General features: G+C 38.4%; 1 pseudogene; it reads left to right on the top strand.

Moving 5' to 3' along the window:
• Positions 1-377: 377 nt before the first annotated feature.
• LOC122659179 lies at positions 378-8,521 on the top strand (annotated as a pseudogene).
• Positions 8,522-11,006: the final 2,485 nt, after the last annotated feature.

Below are 11,006 nucleotides of genomic sequence, written 5' to 3'. Positions count from 1 at the left end.
CTATGAGCCCATCGGACTCCAACTTTTAGGCCGATCTCCTCTTCCATCTCTTAGTAGAGTGCTGCGATTACGTACGGAGTAAGGAGACTCGGCATGTTACTATGGACCCAACACCACCATCATCTCATGAGAGGTCGGCTCTCAATTCCAGTTCTTTTTGAGACACCCATGGAGGTGGTAGAGGCCAAGGACCCAACCGTGAAGCAGCCAGTGCAGTGGAGACAGTTGGTGCCAATGGAGTTGGGAGAGACAGGTTTAAATGTGATCATTGTGGGAGATTTGGGCACACCAAGGATAGGTGTTGGTCTCTTCATGGTCGTCCTCCTAGCAGACGTGGTCGTGGTGGTGATAGAGGGGGAGCTCGGGCTCACTCCGTGATGACTGAGGCAGATGCTACACAGGATGATCCCGCTTTGGTTGATATAATTCGCCAGAGAATATCCCAATTGAGCACATCTCCTACATCTATCGTGGCCAGCTCATCTTCGTCTTCAGCCTTGCAGATCTCCACTACAGCTTCTATTGTAACCCAATCTTGGTCATTGACTCTGGTGCCACTGACCACATGACTGGTACATCCTATAATTATGATTCCTATACCATTTGCTCTGGTAAGGATAAAGTTAGGATAGCTGATGGATCCCTTTCCTCCATATCTGGTAAAGGTAGTATCCCTGCTACCTCATCTATTTTCCTTACTTCATTTCTTCATGTTCCTAACCTTACAGTTAACCTTTTATCTATGAGTCACTTGACTAAATCTCTAAACTATTGTGTCACCTTTTTTCCTTCTCACTGTCTTTTTCAGGATTTGATGACGAAGAGGATTATTGGTAGTGGACGTGAGGAGAAAGGCCTTTACTTTTTTTATTCTGGTTTACCCACAACTCAGTCTTATGTGTGTGGACGTGATGATAGTAGTTCTATGGAGTTTGTTATGTTATAGCATCGGCGTCTTGGCCATCCATTTTTTGTTGTAATGAGAAAACATTTGCCTCACTTATTTTCTTCTGTTACTTCTTCTCATGTCTTTCAATGTGAACCATGTATGTTTGCCAAACATTGTCGTTGCTCTTATCCATATCATGGTAATCGAACTGCTGCTCCTTTCCATATTATACATACTGATGTTTGGGGACCTTCCCCCACTACTTCTCTATTTGGCTTTCGTTACTTTGTGTCTTTTGTTGATGACTTTTCTTGTGCTACTTGGACTGTTCTTATGAAACATAAGAGTGATGTTTGTGAGGCATTTCAGAATTTTTATCAGATGATTCTTACTCAGTTTGATACTCGTATCAAAATTGTCCGGTCTGATAAAGGGGGGAAAATATATGTTTAGTGGCCTCCAAGCCTTCTTTACTAATAATGGTATTCTCCATTAGCTAGCGTGTGTTGACACACCCCAACAAAATGGGGTTGCTGAGAGAAAAAATCATCATTTATTGGAGGTCACCCGTAGTCTCTTGTTTGGCATGCATGTTCCCAAGACCTTCTGGTCTGCTGCTCTTCTCACTGCTTCTTTTCTCATCAATCGCATGCCAACCAAACTTCTTGCATTCAAATCTCCCTTAGAAGTCTTATCTCCACAGGTTTTTGCTTTCTCTCTTCCTCCTAAAATCTTTGGTTGTGTTTGTTATTTGCATGTTAACAAATCACATCGCACTAAACTTGATCCCAAAGCCCTCAAGTGCCTTTTTCTTGGCTACTCTTCTACTACCAAAGGTTACAAGTGCTATCACCCATCTTCTCGCAGGTGCTTCATCTCCAAAGATGTCACCTTACTTGAGTCTGTACCTTTCTTTGCCCCATCTTAGTATCCTCTTCAGGGGAGAATTGTGGAAATGAACAGGCTGCTGATTTTCTTCATTACCCTCTACCTATCTCTCCCTTTATGCTTGACATTGGAAAGTCTGTGGATGTGGATGATGTGCATGCTGATTTGGTGGTTGACAGAACTGCCAGTGGTCCTAGTAAGGAGAAGGATTACCACATTACATACAAAAAAGGTGAAGGCTTGCATAATGAAAGAAAGAAGACCTACCAAGAGTCCTCTTTGGATCCAGATCCACATCCTGAGATTCATCCTTCTCAATCAGGTGATATCCCTTCTTCTCCTTCATGTGATTTAGACCTTCCTATTGCTGTTCGAAAAGGGAAAAGAGCCTGTACTAATCCTATAGCCTAGTTTGTTTCCTATGATGCTCTTTCTCCTACAGGTTTTGTCTTTATTAATTGACCTCTCTACTGCTTCTATTCCCAAAAATGTTATTGATGCTATGTCTGATCCAAAGAGGAGACAAGCTATGTCTGAGGAAATGATGGCACTTGGCAACTGGTGGATCTTCCCAAGGGATGTGTCCCTATTGGATGTAGATGGGTCTACACAATCAAGTACAAATCTGATGGCAGTGTTGAGAGATACAAAGCAAGGTTGGTGGCTAAGGGATACAGTCAAGTCTATAGAATTGACTATCAGGAGACATTTGCTCCTGTGGCCAACCACAACTCAATTAGAGTTCTTTTGTCATTGGCTGCCAATAAAGATTGGCCATTATATCAGTTGGATGTGAAGAATGCCTTTCTTCATAGCGACTTGGAAGAGGAAGTATACATGCAAACTCAAGTGTGTCTCCTCAAGAAGGCACTACATAGTCTCAAACAGTCACCAAAGTCATGGTTTAAGCACTTTCGGCAGGCCATTCTGAAGAATGGATATTCCTAGAGCCAAGCTGATCACACTCTCTTTACCAAGCGGGGCAATGGTACCATTACAGCCCTCATTGTCTATGTTGATGATATTGTGGTCACAGGAGATGATGTAGCTGAGATAGGGAACCTGAAGAGTCACTTGGCACAATAGTTTGAGATTAAAGATTTGGGCCACTTGAAGTACTTCTTAGGACTTGAAGTATCAAGGACCAAGAAAGAAATCAATATATGTCAACGGAAGTTTGTTCTTGATTTGTTGACAGAGACAGGAATGTTGGGCTGCAAACCAGCTAATTCCCCTATTGAGCAAAATCATAAACTAGGAGAAGATTGTGGTCCTTCTCTTGTTGATGCGGGAAAGTACTAAAGGCTAGTGGGGAAGCTTATCTATCTTCCCATTACATGCCCGATTTTGTTGGTGTTTGCTATAACACTTTTGCATGCTATTGTCTTTTGATGTATCAGCTTCTAATGATATTTTTGTTTTTGGGCTTTTGATTTGAGTCCCCTTTAGACTTGTCTTCTCAGCTTTTAGTGTTGTATTTTGCTCTTCATTTCTTTTTAATTTATTTTTCATTCAAAAAATAAATAAATAAACATGTGGTGACACTGAAATTTATTATTGAAAGAGCCGTTGGGACCTAGAGCTGAGGTGAGGTAGTTATCCACCAGGGAGGGGACCTAGAGCCTTCCAGACTACAAATCAATATCAGTTGTGACCATGCATTTCCCTAGAAGTAAGGAATTAAACTTGTTGGTATGCAAAAGCGTTGCAATCTTATTGATTGTAGGGTAATACATGCTCAAGAAAGGTAATACATGCTCAAGAAAGCGAGGAGAGAAAATAGGGTAAAAGGATAAAATAAGGGAAAAGATAAAAAGATAAGAGAGAAATGAGGGGTTCTGGCTTTACAAACAAAGTCTTGCGTCCTGACTTGGTTGAGGAAATGTACCTCATCTCACTCGATATAATTTAGGGATTTTAAAAGTCTCATTCATTCATTGTTTGTAAACTATTTAAAGATTACAACATAGTTCAGATAATTTCTAATAACAATGCATATCTAATAATTAGACCCACTTCTCCCATTATGGGATAGCTTCCCATACTGTACCTAACATAAGCTAATAACTACCAATAAGGGTCCTTCGAACACGTGTGCACGTAACATAGGGACCTCAAATACCATGATTAATTGAACATGCAGCAAATAACAGTATTAACAATGAAAAACAATGATAACAATTAAGTAAATTGGTCATGAAAGATTTTTGAGCATATTTCTTACAGAACAAACTAGTCTAGCATTTCCATGGCCTATCTCAATTGTACCATTTGGTTTGGTTCTCCTTGAGAGGCTTCAAATCTGTTAGATTGTTCAAATAGATAAAAACCGAATTGGGTTTATTCATTAACGACTCTTCCAAGTCAATGAAGTTTGCCTAACAATCTTTGGTCCGGTAGAATTCAAATTTCTTAATCAGTTTTCCATTGGCCTATACACGTGCTTTGGTTCTCTAGAATTCAATTTTCTTCATAGTTTATATTCCAACAAGCTTCCTCTACCAGTCTAATTAAATTCATTTTTCTTTCCTTGTACTGGGTTCTTCTTTTTTGAAGTTAGAAATGAAGAATTCAGTTCAAGTTCTTTTGCCTTTCATATTGATATTCTCTCTGAATCTCTTCTTTGGAAAATTTGGTGTGGCTCAAAATACAACCATACCCTTCAATGTTGGGGTAATTCTCAATTTCGATGAACTGATTGGGAGAATTGGGTTGAGCTGCATCTCCATGGCTTTGTCCGATTTCTATGCCACTCACAGTTTCTACAAAACAAGAGTGGTTGTCCACCCCAGGGATTCAAAGAACAGTATGGTCCGTGCTGCTTCTATGGGTAACTAACAACTCTCTCTCTTTCCTCCATCAGTATCTGCCTTTGTTTTTTTAGCCTTTCCCTTCTTATTGTTTATCATATGCTGTGGAGTTGCCAACATATGCTATGCCATTACACTATAAACATAAATCTGTGAGTGGTATATTGAAAATTGTTATGTATGTCTCGAATTTTTGTACCCATTTTGAAGAATGACTTACTCTGACATTTCTGGTAGCAATCGGATGGATTGACCCAATCCGATGGAATATTTATATTCTTTACCTGCTTTGTTGTAAAATGAATGAGATTTGGTGTTTTTGATTTAGGGTTTCTGAGAGAGAAAAGCAGCGCTGTTTTTTGGTGTTCTTGAGAGATCCCCATTGTAACTTTCTCCGATTTACATAGTGAAACTGTTATAGCAAACACCAACCAAAAACACGAAAAGAAACAAGCATAGAGCAAGAGGACACAAAGATATAATGTGGTTCACACACTAGTATGGTGTGCTACATCCACGGGCGAAGGCGAAGATGATTCACTATGCAAATCGGAGAAAAATTACAATGGAGATCTCTCAAGAACACCCAAAATGGCGTTGTTGCTCTCTCCCAGAAACCCTAAGCGAAAACCCCAAATCTTACTCATCTTTACAATAAAGCGGGTAAAGAACATAAATACTCCTCCATCGGATCCGGGTCGATCCATCGGGTAGGGTCGAACGTACCGCGGGGCCAAGAATTCGAGACATACATAATAGAAACTTCTTCAGCTTTGCCCATGGACGTAGCACACCATACTGGTGTGTGAACCACGTTAAATCTCCTTGTCATCTTGCACTGTTTTTTCGTTTTTGTTCATGTTTTGTTTGGTTTTTTTTCTAACTGAAATTAAGGGATATATAAATGAAGTTCTTTATTGATGTAGCTCTTGACCTACTAAAGAACATAGAAGTACAAGCAATTATTGGGCCAGAAACATCATCTCAGGCCAACTTTGTGATTGATCTTGGAGAACAAGCTAAGGTTCCCATTATTTCTTTCTCTGCAACAAGTCCTTCTCTGTCTTCAGGTCAAACTCCTTATTTTGTCCGGGCTGCCCTTAGTGGTTCCTCTCAGGTAAAAGCAATTGCTTCCATTGTGCAAGCCTTCAGATGGAAGGAAGTTGTAGTGATATATGAGAATAATGATTATGGTAATGGAATTGTACCTTATTTGGTTGATGCCTTCACTGCATTTGAGACTCGTGTCCCCTATAGAAGTGTCCTTCTTCCTTTAGCCACCGATGATCGAATTCTTTCAAAGCTCTACAAGTTGATGACAATGCAAACTAGAGTATTTGTTGTTCACATGTCATACTCCCTTGCTTCTCGTTTCTTTCTTAAAGCAAAAGATGTTGGAATGATGAATAAAGAATATGCCTGGATTATCACAAATGGGCTATCTACTCAATTGAATTCCATGGATGCCTGCAAGGTGTACTATGTGTTGAGCCTTATGTGCCCATGTCTGATAAACTGAAGAATTTTGACATCAAATGGAGCCAGAAGTTCCACAAGGAAAACCCTGATATGGAAAGAGCTACCCTCAACACTTTTGGACTGTGGGCATATGATACTGTTTGGGCACTAGCAATGGCAGCTGAGAAAGTTGGGGCAGAGAATACCCACTTCCAGCACCCACAAGTTGTTGATGGACTATCAGACCTTTCAACTCTTGGAATCTCTACAATAGGTCCTAAACTTCTCCAGACAATCTTGGAGACAAAATTTACAGGCTTAAGTGGAGAATTTAGCCTTGTTGATGGACAGCTACAATCATCGGTATTCCGATTACTCAATGTAATAGGTGGTGGAGGAAGGGAGATTGGGTTCTGGACTCCAAGAAATGGAATTTTACGCGAATTGAATGCAGCTGATACAAAATTTTATTCGTCTTTGAATTCCAATCTCGGTGCTATCGTATGGCCAGGAAATTCTACTACAATGCCTAAGGGTTGGGTAATCCCTACAAATGGGAAGAAATTGAAGATTGGAGTACCTGTGAAGGAAGGATTTACTGAATTTGTGAAGGTAGCAAAAGATCCTACTACAAATGCCTCAATTGTCAGTGGGTACTGCATTGATGTTTTTAATGCTGTAATTGGGGAACTTCCATATGCTCTTCCTCATGAGTTTATTCCATTCATGAATTCTGATGATACAAGTTCCGGGACATACAATGATTTGATCTACCAAGTATATATCCAAGTAAGTTTAGTTTTGTATTTTGACAATTAGTTGCAGTCCTTTTCAGTTTCATCATTATAAGGTGCATTATTATTGTTTTATGACAGAAATATGATGCAGTGGTTGGTGATGTAACTATCAGAGCCAATCGGTCCATCTATGTCGATTTTACAATGCCATTCACACAGTCTGGGGTAACAATGATAGTTCCAATCAAAGAAGATCAGAGGAAGAATCTGTGGGTTTTCTTGAAGCCTTTAAATTGGACCTATGGTTTACTACTCTGGCTTTCTTCATCTTCACAGGCTTTGTCATCTGGGTTCTCGAACACAGAGTGAACAACGATTTTAGGGGTTCACCTATAAATCAACTTGGAATGCTCTTCTGGTTTGTCTTCTCAACAATGGTTTTTGCACATAGTAAATACTCTTCCTCTTCTATCATTTGTTATATACTTTCAAAATTAAGATATGCTTAACTAGAGTAGCCATGTTATGAGTCAATATCAAAATTGTTAAATTGCTCTGGTTTTGATTTGGCATTTCTCTTAACCACCAAAAACCCACTTGGTACTAGTTGACTAATTAATATTAATGAAAGTTGCTTTGATGACTACAGAAGAGGTCTTCAGCAACTTGGCTAGGTTTGTTGTTACTATATGGGTTTTTGTTGTGCTCATCCTCACATCAAGTTACACAGCAAGCCTAACTTCCATGCTAACAGTTCAACAGCTTCAACCCACAGTCACAGATGTAAAAGAGCTCATAAGAAATGGGGAGTATGTGGGGTACGTACAAGGTTCATTTGTGTTTGAGATGCTAAAGCAAATGGGATTTAATGAGGCCAAGCTTAGAACCTATAGAAGTGTAGAAGAACTGGACGAAGCTTTATCTAAAGGGAGTAACAATGGTGGTATTGCTGCTGCTTTTGATGAGATTCCTTCAATGAAACTCTTTCTTTCAAAATATTGTGACAAGTACACCATGGTAGGACCTACATATAAGACTGATGGATTTGGCTTTGTAAGTCCTCTCTCTCTACTTTCTCTCTTTTTCCTTCCCCCCTCCCATGGCATGTATTTGAGTGACTGAATTCTTTTTATTTGTATTTCTCATAGGCTTTTCCAAGAGGTTCCCCACTGGTATCTGATGTTTCGAGGGCAGTCTTAAATGTAACAGAAGGAGTAAAAATGTCACGGATTGAGCAAGCATGGTTTAGGCAGGACAATTGTCCAGACGTTAGTACCAAGATTTCTTCATATAGTCTTACACTAGAAAGTTTTGGGGGATTGTTCATTATCACTGGAGCTGCTTCACTGCTAGCCCTCTTCATATGCTTACTTAGTTTCTTTCGTAACTATGAGAACATTATCAGATGTGACGATCCTAAGGTTTCTACACTGAAAAGAGTTGTTGAAATGGCGAAAAAATATGATGAGATGGATGCTTCCTCCCATGACTCTAGAGTAACTAAAAATTACAAACAAAATACAACAATTGCATCAAGCATTGAAGCTTCTCCCATAGCTATGGCAGCAAGTCCACCTACAAGTCCCTCCCTTATAGACAGGTATTGCAATCCTTTTGGAGAAGAAGACCAAGAGCGGGCATCAACCAGTTCCTTTGGTATGGATGGAAATGTCACTCCCGTGGAAGGTCAAGGGAGCCCATTTAGTACAGATCCAAATGTAAATAGGAGGGAGGTTTAGAAATAATTTCTATTGAGATTATTGGTCAAGATGCAGAGAGCCCAAGTGCCCTTGTAATCAATGGCTAATTTATGTAGTGAAGGTTTATACCATGAAACCATATGCATTGTTATTATTCAGTAATTTCTTTTCTCTCCTTGTTTCTGAAAAAGCAGAAGTTCTTAATCAAAGAAATAATTCCCTTGAAGATAATGCAAATGTGAGAACATTAACTATTTCAGAAGTTTGTATTATCAGTAAACACTTGTATCCTCCTTTCCCAGCTTATTTTTTTTGCTAAGTATCAGCAGATGAGGTATATTATAGCATCAAACCAATCAAATGAATTATAGAGTCGTCAGGTAGCTGGTCCACCTACGGCATAGCCATCAGCAGAAAAGCACCCAACCAATCAGCACATTACAAGAATCTGTATCTCTGTTTCTTTAGGGCATCCCACGTAATTTCACTCATTATGAAACTTGGGGGATTGTCCCACACATTGCTGGATGAAGAAGAAGCTGCATGATTTGCGAGTCTATCTGCCACAGTGTTCACCTCCCTGAAGCAGTGTGTAACCCTCGATGTGGTGCTATCTAGGTATCTCTTGTAGTACCACCATCTTTGTTGAAAGATCCATGGAATACGCTGGTCTGTTATTGTAATATCCTGGAATAATAAGGGAGTTCATTAAAATTTTTATCTGTTATGTAGATCCTATAGAAGTGACGGAAGGATGATCTGATTTCTGGGAAAGCCCTGAGAGCGCTTTGGCCTTGAGACAACCAATCAAGGGTTAGTACTTTTGCCTAAAATAACATTTTACTGACTTTTAGGCTGAAATAAGTCCATACTTAGTCAAGGTTAGTTCCCAAGAGTCATTCTGGAAGTTTTATCAAAAAGGGTAAAAATGTCTTTTTTAGGGTTTGAGAGAGAGAGAAAGAGAGAGAGAGAGAGAGAGTAAAAAGGGTATTTTTGGAATTTTCCACAACAAATAATTTAATAAGTAAATCAATAGTTAATTTAATAAATGTTCGCTATTTGAATAATAAGTTAATTTCTAATTAATGCAACCAAACAGACCTTATCCTAATTTGGGCTAAACCTAAATCGGCCTAGTTCTAGTGTGAACGGGCCTAACATTTGTGGGCTTAATAAATTATAATTTAATTATTTTAACTTAATAAAATAACATTATTTTAAAGAATTTATGCTTGGACGATTTTTATAGACTGTGTAAATTTTATTTGAGTTTTGGATGAGAGGATTAAGGTGATGTGGCAATCTCCCATTAGTTGGAGACTTAGCACTAAGAGAATCTTTTCTCTAAGGATAAGAGAAAATCTCCATGGAATAGAATCCTATCAAAATAGGGAAGTTAAGTTAGATTAAAACTATCAAATCTGATTTTTAATTAAAAACTCTAAGTTAAAGATTCCTTTTAAAATAATTTTATTGGAGGAAAGCAAATTAGACTTGGAATAGAATTTTGGAAAGAATCATAAAAGGATTTGAATTATTCAAAGAGTTTTAAATCATGAGAATGGAGCTCCCTTTTCCCCTAGCAAAAACGTGAGAGAGAGAGAGAGAGAGAGAGAAATCGTGGAAGAGGAAGAAGAAGAAAGGAAGAAAAAGGAAAAAGGGAAGAAGGAAAAGAGAAAAAGGAAAGAAGAAAGGAAGGAAAAGAGAGGAGGAAGAAGAAGACGAGAAAAATATCAGAGTTATTGCCTCGCCTCTATTGCTGGACCTGTAGTTGCAGCGTGCTTATCATCCTCCATTAGAGCACTTTCAAAGCTTCGTTAGGAAATCCGATTTGTCAAGCAAATGGTGAGTTGATTCTATCCAGTATAGATTGACCTTTCCCTATTCGAAAGACCATAACTCACTCAATACAAATTGAAATAGAGTGATTCTAACTCTGTTAGTCAACAGACACTAAAACCTACAAATTTTATAGAAATAGATATCTTCCAATTCAGACTCTAAGTGGATCAAAAGTTAAGTTGAAGTTGAATAAGGAATTCTGGAATTTTCAAATTTCAGGAGAAGTACACATTGATTAATTCGACAAACCTGTAAGTGCACTTTATGATTCCATGCTTGTATTTTAATTCCTCTTCGATCATCTATTTGATTTATTCTCCAATGATCTATGCTTTATTCGATTTATTCCCCAATGATCTATGCTTTATTCGATTTATTCCCCAATGATCTATGGTCGATTTGATTTGACCTCCAATGAAACTATGTCTATTTCATTTGGTCTATGATGATCTATCCTATCAAAATACTGATCTTATGATTTTAGATGATACATTTTAAGCCAACCTATGATCTATTCTAATCGGAATCGATTGATTTGGTGAGCCTATCTTTCAGTTATTTACCATAATGATTTTATATGGTGAATATCATATGTCATGATTTAAATTCCTATAGCAATATTAGTATTGTGATTTATTTTCAAGCATGTGTTTAAAGGGAGAATTTTTATGAAATTACATTG

This window comes from Telopea speciosissima, chromosome 4 (genome assembly GCF_018873765.1).
Source record: "Telopea speciosissima isolate NSW1024214 ecotype Mountain lineage chromosome 4, Tspe_v1, whole genome shotgun sequence".
Taxonomy (NCBI): Eukaryota; Viridiplantae; Streptophyta; class Magnoliopsida; order Proteales; family Proteaceae; genus Telopea; species Telopea speciosissima.
This window is presented reverse-complemented; position numbering and strand designations above follow the sequence as displayed.